The sequence below is a fragment of the Eurosta solidaginis genome, chromosome X, assembly GCF_040869045.1.
Source record: "Eurosta solidaginis isolate ZX-2024a chromosome X, ASM4086904v1, whole genome shotgun sequence".
Classification (NCBI taxonomy): Eukaryota; Metazoa; Arthropoda; class Insecta; order Diptera; family Tephritidae; genus Eurosta; species Eurosta solidaginis.
In genome coordinates this window covers 139,972,679-139,989,002 of record NC_090324.1, presented here as the reverse complement: position 1 = coordinate 139,989,002, position 16,324 = coordinate 139,972,679, and the positions used below count along the sequence as shown (strand labels likewise).

At 40.6% G+C, this 16,324-nt stretch overlaps 1 protein-coding gene and 2 pseudogenes across 10 annotated transcripts in view; all 3 read left to right on the top strand.

Moving 5' to 3' along the window:
* Positions 1-16,324, top strand: part of LOC137235484 (calcium-dependent secretion activator-like) — a 2,443,847-nt gene that overhangs the window by 1,275,272 nt on the left and 1,152,251 nt on the right. The window lies entirely within an intron of this gene.
* On the top strand, positions 1,170-3,529 carry LOC137234693 (beta-1,3-galactosyltransferase brn-like; annotated as a pseudogene).
* On the top strand, positions 4,142-5,873 carry LOC137235460 (phosphoglucomutase-like; annotated as a pseudogene).

Genomic DNA, 16,324 nt, shown 5'->3' with positions numbered 1-16,324 from the left:
CTGCGAGAAAGCATGGGGTGCTGAGGTCACTAGTGGCCTCTAAGTGAATGGCCTTAGTGGAGAAACAGACAAAAAGGCATACGTAGCCTTTTGACAGTCGACATCCTCTACCGCGGTAGCTTTTGATGTCGAAAGGCCTCGCAAAGTCTACCCCGGTGTTGGTGAACGCGCGGGTAAAAGTAGTCCGTTCGCAGGGAAGGGTACCCATAAGTTGGGACTGTGCCTGCTTTCGATGAATAATGCAGGTTTTGCAATTGTGGATGACGGCTCTGATCATGGTCTTGACATTCGGTATCCAGTATTGGGTTCGGATGAGACGGAGCTTGAGCTGGTTCTCGCCATGAAAGGAGTCATGATGAGCCATCATAACTGTAAGGCGAGACAGCCTACAATTGTACGGCAAGATGATCGGATGATGTTCGTTGTATGACATGTCTTTTGACGCCCCTAGACGCCCCCCTGTTCTAATAATGTCATCTTTGTCGATATATGGGTTGAGTGACAGTATTTCACTCTTTCGGTCGATCGCTTCCCTATTTTTCAATTTTAAATATTCTGTCCCGTAAAACTGTTTCTGGCAGACTCGTATTAATGCTTGAGTCGTTGCCTTAATCTCATCGGCTGAGATTATACACGCTTTTTCGTGGAACGAGCCTTTTGTTCTTGGGTGAGTTCTTTTATAAAACCTCCTAACATAGGATAGAACCTTCAAAGCCCTGGGTAAATTTGAAAAACGGTCGAGAATATCTACATGATCTACCCTTGTCGTGGCATATGTTTGTGCCCTCTTCTCCTCAACGGACGTTTTGTATTCGATCTCTTGTGCTGGCCAGTGAGAATTGTCTTCTTGCAGCCATGAAGGTCCCTGCCACCACAACGAATTGTTGACCAACTCTGATGCAAGTAGTCCTCTGCTTCCTAGATCCGCTGGATTGGATTCCGAGTCCACGTGAAGCCAGTCCTTGCTACCGACCATGTCGATGATCTTAGTGATTCGGTGTGCGACGAAGGTTGACCAGGAACAGGGCGGCTTTCTTATCCATGCGAGTACGATGGTTGAATCTGTCCAGAGGTGAACTTTTGCTGGCCCCAAATGAATGTTTCGGAATATTGATTCCATGATTTCTGCGAGCAGCACGGCGCCGCATAGTTCTAAACGTGGTAGCGAGATGGTTTTCACTGGGGCTACTCGGGTTTTGGCTAGCAACAGATTTGTGAAAATTGTATCGTCCCTTTTTACGCGCATTTATATAGCTGCTGCATATGCCTTTTCCGATGCATCGCCAGAACCATGTATTTCGATGTCGTCCTCGGGCGTAAAATTTACCCATCGCGGTATCCTAATGTTATCTATTTCGATATAGTGTTGGGTGAAATTTTCCCACCGTTCTAAGGTAGTTGGGGAGACAGGTTCGTCCCACCCTGTGCCCTCTAACCAGATATGCTGCATTAGTATTTTTGCCACTATGACCACTGGTGCAAGCCAGCCTAAAGGGTCGAAAAGTTTGGCTATAGCGGATAGGATTACGCGTTTGGTGATGTTCTCGCCACTCTCTAAAGCTCCTGCGGTGAAGTAAAACATGTCTGAATGCGCATTCCATCGTATTCCGAGTGCCTTCACCGAGCTAGCCTCTTCAAACGCTAGGAAGTCCTCGCTGAGCAGATCCGTTTTGGGGATGTCCTGGAGGATTTCCTCACAATTTGATGTCCACTTGCGCAATGGAAAGCCAGCTGAGTGTAATGCTTCGCGAATCTCGTTTCTTGCTCTGATGGTTGACGCTATTGTATGTCCTCCAGATAAAACGTCGTCGACATACATACTTTCTCGTAATATACCCGATGCTATTGGGTGCGTATTTTCTACATCATCAGCCAATTGTAGAAGTGACCGTATCGCGAGGTAGGGGGTACAGTTTACACCAAAGGTGACAGTCTTCAGTTCGTAAAGACTGATGGGTTCGTTGGGGGATGTTCGATGGACAATTCTTTGAAATTTGGCGTGATTATCGGTCACCCAAATTTGCCTATACATCTTTTCTATGTCACTATTAAAGACAAAGCGGTACAGTCTCCAACGTAGAATTAAAATAGGCAAGTCTGCTTGGAGTACTGGACCTGGGTGGAGTATGTCGTTTAGACTAATGCCATTTGCTGTCGGACTTGACGCGTTGAAGACGACGCGCACTTTGGTAGTGGTACTTTCCGCTTTTACAACGGCGTGGTGGTGCAGGAAATAACTATCGGAATCGTCGGATGGAATATTGTTTTTGATTTTTCTCATATGTCCAAGCGTTTCGTATTCAGATAACACCCGAACATATTCTTTCCCTAACTCTTGGTTTTTCAGTAATCGCCCCTCATTTCTGAAGAATTGTGAACATGCGCGCTTTAGGGACGGTCCTAATTTAATATTCTCAGGGTAATCCTGCCTGAATCGTAGCGAAACTGTATACCTCCCATTTTCATCCCGTTTTGTCGTTTCCTTAAACAGTTGTTCACAATACCTTTCTTCTTCATTAAGCATTTTATTTTTGGGAACATTTTCTATCTCCCAGAAAGCTTTTAATTGGTTGTCCAATGCAACCTCGTTATAAAATGACAAGATGCTCTTCGTTGGACTCGATGCGTCGATGCGACCGGTTAGTATCCAACCGAACACTGTCTCTTGGGCCAAAAGTGTATTTAGTACTAATATTTTATTCATTTATAAATGCTGCAGACAAATGCGGTTCGGCGGCGCCCAAATTAACAATAATAGTAAAATCTGCTTTGGCAAATCTTGGTCATCGCAATGTCAGCCGCCGTACTTGGGGGTACGAATCTCGGTTCTCTGATGTTCAAATCAGACGGATATTTTTGTTTGGTTATAGCAATGATTTGTCAATACAACTTATCGTGGCTAACGAATCTTCCGATGAAAAGGACATAGTGCAGATAGACTTCTTGGACGTTTACTTTAACATTACTATTAAAACCATTATGGGTATGCAGTGGGCCTTCAACTACTGCGCCAATAGTGAGTTTTTTTTTTTCTTTTTGTCGACGATGATTACTATGTATCGGCGAAAAATTTGCTAAAATTTCTAGTTAGTCCAAATTTGTATCCCAGACCCAACTCTAATACTTATGTTGCAGAAGGCCTAAAAGATGATCTATACGATGGGTTGGTATTGCAGACAGCTCCTCATAGACACAAATTTAGTAAACGGTATGTACCACTCAGTGAATGCCCATTTAATTTATGGCCACCATATGGCATAGCTGGGGCATTCCTTTTAAGTCGGAATGCGTTGGTTGATGAAGCTTTACAAAACTGCGTTGCATTTAAAACAGTTTAGATTTGATGACGTTTTCTTGGGGATAGCTGCCTTGAAATCTGATATGAAATTAAACCACCGACTTTTACTTTTACAGGCCCAAATATAAGGGGCCCCAAAGTTTTCAATTTGTTATTGCTTCGCACGGATTTCAAAATGACATGGAATTAGAAAAGATTTGTAATGAGTGCCGCTCAACTGGTTTCGCATAACGTAAATACTTGGAGTCGACATAACATTCCGTATTCCACGGAATGTTCATTCTGTGTGTATTTTACAAAATTTGATAACGAAACCGTCAGATTTTGAAAAATTTTGAATAAAAAACCTAATTCCTTTATTACATTTGTTAACTCATTGAACACACGCCGAAATTATATGAAGGTATTAATAATAGATCTGCTTGCTGTTTGTTTCGCCAAGTACGGGTCCCTTTTTCGTTCTTATTTGAAATTCAAATCCATAAATAGGGTTTTGGTCAAAAACACCGTCGATTGCACACGTTTGCGCTTTGTTCTTCAATTCGAAATACGAGTCCCTAATACACTACTTGATTCACGATGGTTAGGGAGAATAAAGCTGCTTGGAAAGCTTAATATTTCCTGAAAGTTGTTGAACCTTTTGATGAATATCCGAAACGTTTTATTGTCGGCGCTGACACTGTTGGATCTAAAACAGATGCAAAACATCCGTACCAGTTTGCGTGGCATGGGCGTTGTACTCATGGGTAATTGTCAGAATTTGAGTATAGCGAACGTTAGTAGATCTTTATCATACAATCATTTTGCTTTTAATTAAATTATGGAATTGTAAATTCTTCGAAAATGCAAAATATTACTGTAGTCACGACAAAGCCATATGAGGGCCAGAAACCCGGCATCAGTGGATTACGCAAAAAGGTAAAAGTATTCACGCAACAAAATTACACTGAAAACTTTGTGCAATGTATTTTCGATGCGAATGGTGCAGCATTAAATGGAGCTCTACTTGTTGTTGTGGGTGATGGGCGCTACTATTGTAAGCAGCAGAGCTTATTATACGTATGTGTGCTGCAAATGGAGTTGCAAAATTACTGGTTGGGCAAAATGGTATACTGTCTACTCCGGCAGTTTCAAGTTTGATACGTCAGTATAAGGCCCTCGGTGGAATTGTGCTCACCGCATCTCATAACCCTGGTGGTCCCGAAAATGATTTCGGTATCAAATTCAATTGCGAACATGGTGGACCTGTCCCAGATGCAGTAACCAATAACATCTACCAACTATCCACTCCAATTAAAGAGTACAAAATTGTCAATGGTTTAGAGATTGAAATTAATAAAATAGGTACAAACAAATATGAAGTGAATGGCAAGCCGTTCGTTGTTGATGTTATCGATTCAGTGGCAAATTATGTGTCACATATGAAAGAGATTTTCGATTTTGAAAAACTGCGTGATTTTGTTAGTGGCAGAACTACTGGAAAACCGCTTAAAATGCGTATCGACTCATTAAACGGCGTAACAGGTTCATATGTACGTGAAATCTTTTTGAATTGTTTGGGTGCCGCAGAGAGTTGTGTAGTACATACAACACCACTACCTGATTTTGGAGGCCTACATCCTGATCCGAATTTAACCTACGCCAAGGATTTAGTACAAGCTGTAGCACAGGGTGATTACGGTATTGGCTCTGCATTCGATGGCGATGGAGACCGCAACATGATAATTGGTCACCGTGCATTCTTTGTTACACCAAGCGACTCATTGGCAGTAATTGAAAATAATTTAGAATGTATACCATACCATGCATCAGCGGTTGATTTGGTTTGTAAAAAGTTGGGTAAAGAGGAGTTTGAAGTGCCTACCGGTTGGAAATACTTTGGTAATCTTATGGATGCAGGACGTTTATGTTTCTGTGGGGAAGTGAGTTTCGGTACCGGTGTTCAAATCATATACGCGAAAAGGATGGCATTTGGGCTGTTTTGGCTTGGCTATCTGTTATGCAGCACACCGGCAAAGGAATCGAAGATATCCTCAAAGTTCATTGGGCCACCTATTTTACACGGTACGATTATGAGGAATGTGAATTGGAACCGTGTAATGAAATGATTGCAACTATGGAGAAGAATATAACAAATCCAGAATTTGTAGGCAAGAGCTTTATAAGCGATGGCAAAACTTATAAAGTTAAGGTTGCAGACAATTTTAGTTATACTGATCCAGTAGACAGATCTGTTGCTACGAAGCAGGGTTTACGTATTGTTTTTGAGGATGGCAGTCGCATTATATTCCGGTTGAGTGGCACAGGCAGTTCTGGGGCTACTGTACGTTTATACATTGACTCTTATGAGAAGGATAATGTACTTGGTTTGGCTAGCGAAATGCTTAAACCATTGATTGATATTGCTTTAGAAATTTCTCAGCTGCCGAAATTTACTGGACGCAATGCCCCTACTGTTATCACATAGGGATTTTATGCGAGTTTGTTTTGCACTTTATACAGTTTTTGAAACTTTATTTATACTCAAACCAAAAACCACTACGAACACTTTGACCAAATTATGTATGTATATCTGATGCCCTTTTTATTTTAATTGCATTTGTTAAAACAAAGTTTTATTAATATAAAATTTAATGTTTGTGTTTTATACAAGCATGAATATGTTGTTTTACAAATGTAATACCAATTTCACGCGGAGCGCTAAAGAAATAATTATCAAAGTTTTCTACATTAAAGCCCTATCGAACTCAATCTTTGATACAAAATACAAATTCTCAACTGTCTCCTTATTGCTTTATTGAATGCCTAATCGAGTGAAACATCGGTTTTGCTTGGTGCTTTCGCCTTCAATGTAGCCAATTACAAGAAAAAAAGATTATACGAACAATAGAACAGCACGAACAAAAAAAAACTCAGAATTTCATTTTTTCTGCAGTTGCTGGAAAAGAAGATACCTCCTTTTCGAAAGGAGGCACGTATTGGTTAGGTGCAACCTCTATGGGTAGTTGCGCATGGATTTTTATTTGATTGTATTTATAGTTAAGAAGGAAACGGTTGGTTTCCATTTTAACTATTTTTTAATAGTTATTTCAATACATACATTGATACATTTTTGTTGGCCTCGTGCCTTTGGCCGAGTGTGTAGGTGTTCTGTCATCCTCGCTCGGGGTGAGCGGGTGAAGTTGGGTTGATTTGCTGTCCTCGCTCTGGGAGAGCGGGTGAATTGTGGGTTGGTTTTGAAAATTAAAAATAAGTGTTTTGTGGCAGAGGGGATCTGCATTAGGGTGGTTGATTGGCCTCGGTGGGCGAGCGCTGGGTTTTGAAATTTTAAAAATTTAAAAGATTATGGGCCGAGTGCCTTGGTTTTCTGTGGCAGACCGAGGGTCTGCGTAAAAGCTTTCCTGGTATACTCGTTATGGAATAACGAGTGAGTGGGGAGATTTCTGGTGTCCTCGCTCGGGGTGAGCGAGTGAATTTGTGGGATATTTTTTGAAAGGCGGGATATGGAGGAACGGGGGGATTGTTAAGAGAGGCTCTTGGTCCTCTCACAAACTATCTCCGTGGGAAGAAGGATCAGTTTGAGCAAAGGTCGTCTGACTTGACCCTTCTCGGTTATGAGGTCGACTACACGTACTCGGTTATCTTCGCCGGGGTGTACGTTGATGACTCTACCTAACCTCCATTCGTTGGGAGATAAGTTGTCCTCTTTGATGACAACTAGATCATCCACTTTAAGATTTTGCTTTGACTGTTTCCACTTCACTCGTTTTTGAAGTTCGGAAAGGTTTTCGGTTTTCCAACGACGGCAGAAGGTTTGATGGAGGGCCTTGAGCTTCTGCCATCTGTTTATTATGGAGGCCGGGCTTTCGTTCACATCCGGTTCTGGCGGCGCCAGAAGATGGCTGCCCGTTAGGAAATGTCCTGGGGTTAGTGGTTCCAGGTCCGTTGGGTCATTCGACCCTGGACTGAGAGGGCGCGAGTTGAGGCACGCCTCAATCCTGCACAAAAGGGTTTGGAACTCCTCTATGGTGTACTTCTGGGGAGACGCGATCTTTTGAAGTGGCTTTTGAAGCTCTTCACTCCCGCCTCCCACAAGCCGCCCATATGTGGAGCGCCAGCGGGAATAAAATGCCAAGTTAATGCTTGATGGCTATACCTGGAGACTGTTTTGTCTCGGCTTTCTGCCAGGAAGGCTTTGAATTCCGATCGTAGAAATCTGGAAGCTCCGACAAAGTTTGTACCATTGTCGGAGTAGATGTTCTTCTGACATCCTCTTCTCGCGATAAAACGCGAGAAGGCTGCGAGAAAGCATTAGGTGCTGAGGTCACTAGTGGCCTCTAAGTGAATGGCCTTAGTGGAGAAACAGACAAAAAGGCATACGTAGCCTTTTGACAGTCGACATCATCTACCGCGGTAGCTTTTGATGTCGAAAGGCCCCGCAAAGTCTACCCCGGTATTGGTGAACGCGCGGGTAAAAGTAGTCCGTTCGCAGGGAAGGGTACCCATAAGTTGGGACTGTGCCTGCTTTCGATGAATAATGCAGGTTTTGCAATTGTGGATGACGGCTCTGATCATGGTCTTGACATTCGGTATCCAGTATTGGGTTCGGATGAGACGGAGCATGAGCTGGTTCTCGCCATGAAGGGAGTCATGATGAGCCATCATAACTGTAAGGCGAGACAGCCTACAATTGTACGGCAAGATGATCGGATGACGTTCGTTGTATGACATGTCTTTTGACGCCCCTAGACGCCCCCCTGTTCTAATAATGTCATCTTTGTCGATATATGGGTTGAGTGACAGTATTTCACTCTTTCGGTCGATCGCTTCCCTATTTTTCAATTTTAAATATTCTGTCCCGTAAAACTGTTTCTGGCAGACTCGTATTAATGCTTGAGTCGTTGCCTTAATCTCATCGGCTGAGATTATACACGCTTTTTCGTGGAACGAGGCTTTTGTTCTTGGGTGAGTTCTTTTATAAAACCTCCTAACATAGGATAGAACCTTCAAAGCCCTGGGTAAATTTGAAAAACGGTCGAGAATATCTACATGATCTACCCTTGTCGTGGCATATGTATGTGCCCTCTTCTCCTCAACGGACGTTTTGTATTCGATCTCTTGTGCCGGCCAGTGAGAATTGTCTTCTTGCAGCCATGAAGGTCCCTGCCACCACAACGAATTGTTGACCAACTCTGATGCAAGTAGTCCTCTGCTTCCTAGATCCGCTGGATTGGATTCCGAGTCCACGTGAAGCCAGTCCTTGCTACCGACCATGTCGATGATCTTAGTGATTCGGTGTGCGACGAAGGTTGACCAGGAACAGGGCGGCTTTCTTATCCATGCGAGTACGATGGTTGAATCTGTCCAGAGGTGAACTTTTGCTGGCCCCAAATGAATGTTTCGGAATATTGATTCCATGATTTCTGCGAGCAGCACGGCGCCGCATAGTTCTAAACGTGGTAGCGAGATGGTTTTCACTGGGGTTACTCAGGTTTTGGCTAGCAACAGATTTGTGAAAATTGTATCGTCCCTTTTTACGCGCATGTATATAGCTGCTGCATATGCCTTTTCCGATGCATCGCAAAAACCATGTATTTCGATGTCGTCCTCGGCCGTAAAATTTACCCATCGCGGTATCCTAATGTTATCTATTTCGATATAGTGTTGGGTGAAATTTTCCCACCGTTCTAAGGTAGTTGGGGAGACAGGTTCGTCCCACCCGGTGCCCTCTAACCAGATATGCTGCATTAGTATTTTTGCCACTATGACCACTGGTGCAAGCCAGCCTAAAGGGTCGAAAAGTTTGGCTATAGCGGATAGGATTACGCGTTTGGTGATGTTCTCGCCACTCTCTAAAGCTCCTGCGGTGAAGTAAAACATGTCTGAATGCGCGCTCCATCGTATTCCGAGTGCCTTCACCGAGCTAGCCTCTTCAAACGCTAGGAAGTCCTCGCTGAGCAGATCCGTTTTGGGGATGTCCTGGAGGATTTCCTCACAATTTGATGTCCACTTGCGCAATGGAAAGCCAGCTGAGTGTAATGCTTCGCGAATCTCGTTTCTTGCTCTGATGGTTGACGCTATTGTATGTCCTCCAGATAAAACGTCGTCGACATACATACTTTCTCGTAATATACCCGATGCTATTGGGTGCGTACTTTCTACATCATCAGCCAATTGTAGAAGAGACCGTATCGCGAGGTAGGGGGCGCAGTTTACACCAAAGGTGGCAGTCTTCAGTTCGTAAAGACTGATGGGTTCGTTGGGGGATGTTCGATGGACAATTCTTTGAAATTTGGCGTGATTATCGGTCACCCAAATTTGCCTATACATCTTTTCTATGTCACTATTAAAGACAAAGCGGTACAGTCTCCAACGTAGAATTAAAATAGGCAAGTCTGCTTGGAGTACTGGACCTGGGTGGAGTATGTCGTTTAGACTAATGCCATTTGCTGTCGGACTTGACGCGTTGAAGACGACGCGCACTTTGGTAGTGGTACTTTCCGCTTTTACAACGGCGTGGTGGGGCAGGAAATAACTATCGGAATCGTCGGATGGAATATTGTTTTTGATTTTTCTCATATGTCCAAGCGTTTCGTATTCAGATAACACCCGAACATATTCTTTCCCTAACTCTTGGTTTTTCAGTAATCGCCCCTCATTTCTGAAGAATTGTGAACATGCGCGCTTTAGGGCGGTCCTAATTTAATATTCTCAGGGTAATCCTGCCTGAATCGTAGCGAAACTGTATACCTCCCATTTTCATCCCGTTTTGTCGTTTCCTTAAACAGTTGTTCACAATACCTTTCTTCTTCATTAAGCATTTTATTTTTGGGAACATTTTCTATCTCCCAGAAAGCTTTTAATTGGTTGTCCAATGCAACCTCGTTATAAAATGACAAGATGCTCTTCGTTGGACTCGATGCGCCGATGCGACCGGTTAGTATCCAACCGAACACTGTCTCTTGGGCCAAAAGTGTATTTAGTACATTCTTTTTCAGACCGCTCAGTATAATTTGGGGATATATGTCTCCTCCAAGTATGAGGTCTACGTCTTCGTTGATGTAGAACCTCTTGTCTGCCAACACCAAGTCTGGGAATGCCTGCATAGTCATGGCGTTGATATGGCAGAATGGAAGATTCCCAGTGAGTTTGGCTAGGACTAGAACGGGTGTAGTCAGGCTGAAGCAGGCATCCACTGGTGAACGTAATTCAATTTTGGATGCCCCTTTCACCTGAGCTGACACCGCATTTGTGATGCCTGAAACTTGGGCATGCATTTTCCTCGCTGGCAAATTGATTCTGCGTTTCAGTCTTTCAGTTATAAAGGAACATTCAGACCCTGAATCAATTAATGCCCGCGCGGAGAAGTCGGTACCATTATGGTGAATGTGTACGCGAACAGTTCCTAATAGCACACTTGTGCTGGAATTCGTATGACAGGATGTTACATTTTTGTTCCCGTTTGAACCTGGTTTTTCTGATTCCTGTCTCGCTAATGCCTGTCTAGAAGTAGAGGGCCTATTATCGTAGGAGTGTTGGGGCTGGTTGTAGGTGGTGTTTTTCTGTAGGGTATCCGCATGCAGGAGCGTATGGTGACGAGAGTGGCACGTATTGCAGTTGTAGGAACTGGTGCATCTGGTCACTGTGTGTCCTGGGGATAGACAATTCAGACAACCACTTGTAGATTTTATGAATTTAATCCTTTCTGGAGGGGTTAACTCGCAAAAACGTGAACAGTTTCGTAATCTGTGCTCTGCGGACTTGCACATTTTACACATTGCCTTTGACGTCGGTCTGGATACCTTTGTTTGAAAGGCACCAAGTCTTTTCGTAGGGGGTTCTGTTGACTGTCGCGACGCGTTTAGTTTTTGCACTTTCGAAGTGGCATGCCCTGTAAAACCAGACACTGTTTCAAGTGTCTGAAACCAGACAGGAATTTATCCATATCCTCCCACTTGGATATGTCCATTTTATGATCTATACTTTGCTCCCATAGAGCCAACGTGCTCTCTGGTAGCTTGGTTGAGCAGAGATAAGTCAGGATTGCATCCCAATTGGAAGTGTCAATTTTGTGGCATTTGAGGGACGAAATACAATTATTTATATCATTTTGCAGCTTTTTTATTGAACTGCCACACTCACTTTCTACCTTTTTTAAGTTAAATAAAATTTGTAGTTGTGTGTTAACTAAGATACGTTTGTTTTCGTATCTTTCACACAAGTTTTTCCAGGCCATCTCGAAACCTTCATTTGTGAGAGGGCATTTTTAACGATATCTTTTGCTTCGCCCTGCGTTTTGTTGTTGAGATGGAATAACTTTTCCACCCCTTTCAAACTAGAATTGTTTATATATATTGCCGTGAAAAGGTCGCGAAAAGTTGGCCAAGACAGATAATCCCCTTTAAAAACTTCCGTATCGCAAGCAGGGAGGCGAATTTTATGCCCATGAGGTTCTTGCTCAGGGTTGACGTTCTTTTCATCCTTCTTGTATTTTTCTGCCTCAGCAGATATAGACGCTGAACATCGCACGTAGATTGCGTATGCTGCCTTTTGCTTCTTTCTGATCGCCATAACGTCATCCGCTGACACCTCATCAGATCCCAATAGAGAATCAAACGCAGACTTTACCTTCTTCCACAAGAGCCGCAACTCTTCCTGCTGTATTGCAAGGGTGTGTTTGCTATGGTCGCTCTCCGGAATAAGGCTGTAATCTTTATCAAACTCTGCGATTGATTCTGCTAAACGGATGTAGGTTTCCATTGTTTTATTTACGTTTATTAACGAGAAAATTGCCGATTATAGAAATGGAGCTCTTCAGAGTTAAAATGCCTGCCCAGCCCTAAATAAAAACTATTGAACTTCAAGTTTATTATTTATTTTGTTTATTGCAGACTTTTTGTCTTGGTAGCGACAACGAAAAGGGTTTATTTTATGGACTTTTTGTCACAGCAGCGACAACCAAAAGGGTTTATTTTTGAACTTTTCTGTCTCAGTAGCAACAACAAAAGGGGGGACCACTCGCCACGTCCACAGATAAATGAGTGTATTGTGAACAAATGAAAAAGTGCGTGCGATATTTCTAATGAAAATCGAAAAATAACCGGAAAAAAGTGAAGGAAGAAATAAATGTTTTACAAGAAGTGAGCGCCTGAATTAATTTAATTGGGATTAATGTGTTTTTGATGTGCAAAAAAAACAACAACAACAAACTTATTCGGTATCGTGCGGAAAGTGAGGTTAGGTTAACCTCTTCCTTGTGTTGTGTCTGGAAAACCTTACCACTGGTGGGGGGATAGACCAGATAATCACAAGGATCGAAATAAATTAATAAACCAAGTGATTTAATTTTTGAAATTGGAAAGAAAAAAAAATGGTGCTCACTAAAATAACTTCACTTTTTCACTTCTTTTTTGATTTTAATTTTTTCGCGCACTACAGGGGTCTGTTTTTTTTTTTTTATTTATTTTGCAAAAAAAATAACACTCAAAAAAAAAAAAAATGGCAAGAAATATAACACTTACTTCTTATTATTTGTTTTGGTGTGGATCTGGTGGTTCTGCTCAGATGTGCTGCAGCAATCCTTTGACAAAAAAATTTGTAGGCAGATGTGCTGTGGCTCTGGTCACTTGTATATAATATAATCCCACTTTTCTCGTTGTTTGGCTTCTGCGGCAAATGCTTTTATAATCTTTGGCAACAATTTTTCTGATGATCAAAATATGCTGTGCAGGTTGATATGTGGACTGTATATATATAAAAAAAGGTGCTTTCAGTTCCTGGTGAGGAGGACCAATGTTCGGCCTGAGTGCGTCGTAAACCGGCAGTGGGTAGGCGCACAAGGGTCGATCTTGGAGTGGATGGTGCGCTCAAAAGAAATAAATAAGAACACAAAGAGGAATTTCCTCGTTATAATATAATATTTAATTTAGAGTGAAGGAAAATATACACTGTGGTTACAATATTACCTTGGGGTTTTAAGTGACGATGGTGATCCTTGCCATGTGTGCTGGTTGGCGGTCAATCGAGAAAGAGACTGGTTATCCCGTTGAGGACAACCGCTAAGCCGCGAAAAAGTCCTCTGGTATTAAGGAGGGGAAAAAAAGCCACACACACAACAACCCCCACATATACGTGCATGGGTGCTGACAACCCGCACACACACGTGCATGCGTATGAAACGCATGCATGTGCATGCATGCACACAAATGCGGCGTGAGTGTGGGTGGCTGGAAATATTATTAAAACGTTAGGGAGGGGCGCCGTCAATCAGATAAAAGTTAGGCATTGGGCCTAAACAGACATTTTCAAATTGGGTTTGCCGTAAACATTAACGTTTCGATACTCATGAACAGATTGTGCAAAAAGTTCTATGCTTATTGGCCGTCAACGGCAATAGTTCACGCCTTTCAAAAGTGCGCTTCCTTACAATCTAAGTATGTTTAAACGAATACGTCCTAGGCATCATAAACGCACGTAGTATATAAAGAATAAATTTTATGCATAAAAAAATGGAATGAAGTTCATATAATTTTAAGTATTTTCCTTTCCGCGATTTACATAAACATACATGTATATATATTTTAAATGGTATTATTTCAAAAATTTAGCATAAGTTCATTAAATTGAATAGAAAAAATGTGTGAATTTCTTACAGCAGTGAGCACGAAAATAGCATCGAAATGTTTTATGTTATTATCTCCCTTCACTTATTTTCGTTAAAAGTTCGAAAGTGTTCAAAAAGCTTCATTAAAAGTTCAGGAAAAAAAACTTTCAAAACCATTTCGAAACCACTAATAATAAATAATGTTTACCAAAATCTCGCAGTTTTACTTGGAAAAGTCACAAAGTTTCTGAGTCTTGCCAATTTATTTTTCGAAGGATTTCAAAACGAGCATTTATTCCCCTTTTTTTCTAACAAATCTTCAAAACATCCAACAAAATTCGACGGTAAAAAAAGGAGTCTGGAAACCAACGTAAAACTTCGAAACTTTCTTAAAACAATCCTTTGAAGGGATACAAAAATCGACCCATTTGAAATAGTTTAACCGGGTTTTATAAAAATCTCTAAGTTTTACTTAGAAGTTTTTTTAACTAATTTTATCTAAATTTATACACATAGGTATTATTTATCGAAGGTTTATGTGTTGAGAAAAAAAATTAAATTTTTATCTATCCTACTAAGCAGGATAATGCAAAAAATACTAAAATCTACGGCAACTGAGCTTCAGTGGAGCTAGGCTGTAGTGCACTAAATAAATCCACGCACGCCAATGCGCATCAAATTTATATGTATGTACTATCATTACATATGTGCAAATAAATTCGAAAAAGGAAAAAAACCCCGCCTTAAGTACTAAAATTCAAACAAAAAAACTATTTTATTTAAATGCTTAAGTACACATATATATCCTAGTGGTCTACTCCTAACTTCCTTTTTCGGTTTATTTTAATTTAAACAAGTAAGAACGGGACTGTCTTCGGCTGTGCCGAAGACTTCATACCTTTCATGAATGGGGCTGAACAATAATCTTATTCCGTTCGTAATCTCCGAATAATCGGATGTATAAGATAAGAAATATATAGTGAACAGATCTACATACCTTAACGATTTTTAAGATAAATATAAAATAAAAAACGGGTAGGTACTTTGTGTGAGGATGCAAAGTTTCAGGTTTTTTGTGGTCTGCGTGTAAAAACTATGACTACGAATCACGTATTTCAAAAATATATGACGAAAACGTAACTATTTGATGAAATTTGATGAATTTTGAAGATTCTAGCCGTAAAAAAGGGGTCAAAATGACAGTTTATATGAAGTATATAATATATATACGACCGATCTCTATGATTTTTTCAGACATAAATATATGCTATACACGTAAGCATTTTGTGAAATTTGAAGCTTCTAGCTGTTAAAACGGGCAGAAATTGCGCAAAGTTTCTTATCTGAACAATCGGTTGTATGAGATATATACTATGTATACCACCGATCTCAATGATTTTTTCAGACATCAATATATGCTATACACGTAAGCATTTGTGAAATTTGAAGCTTATAGCTGTTAAAATGAGGCAAAAATCGCAAAAAAAAATATATATACTATATATATATATACTATAAATAACATCATATATATATTATATATATCACCGATCTCTATGATTTTTTGACACAACAATACATACTATATACGAAAGCAATCGGTGAAATTTGAAGCTTATAGCTGTTAAAATGGGGTAGAAATTGCGAAAAGTTTCTTATCTGAACAATCGGTTGTATGAGATATATACTATATATACAACCGATCTCTATGATTTTTTCAGGCAACAATGTATGCTATATACGTAAGCAATCGGTGAAATTTGAAGCTTATAGCTGTTAAAATGGGGTAGAAATTGCGAAAAGTTTCTTATCTGAACAATCGGTTGTATGAGATATATAATATATATACAACCGATCTCTATGATTTTTTCAGACAACAATATATGCTATATACGTAAGTATTCTGTGAAATTTGAAGCTTCTAGCTGTTAAAATGGGGCTAAAATTTGCAAAAATATATATATATATATATATACTATATATATATACTATATATACCACCATATATAAACTATATATACCACCGATCTTTATGATTTTTTCAGACAACAATATATGCTATATACGTAAGCATTCGTTGAAATTTGAAGCCTCTAGCTCTTAAAATAGGGCAGTAATTACGAAAAGTTCCTTATCTGAACAATCAGTTGTATGGGATATATACTATATATACGACCGATCTCATCAATTTTTTCAGGCAACAATACGTGCAATATACGAAAGTATATGGTGAAGTTTGAAGCTTCAATCTGTTAAATTGGGTAAGATATTACAAAAATCCTCTATTTCTGAAAAATCGGTTGTATGGAGGATATATGCTATAGTGGTCCGATCCGGTCGGTTCCGACAAATGTCTAATCGGACACCCAAATACACCCGCTCACCAAATTTTATCAAGATATCTCAAAAATTGAGGGACTAGT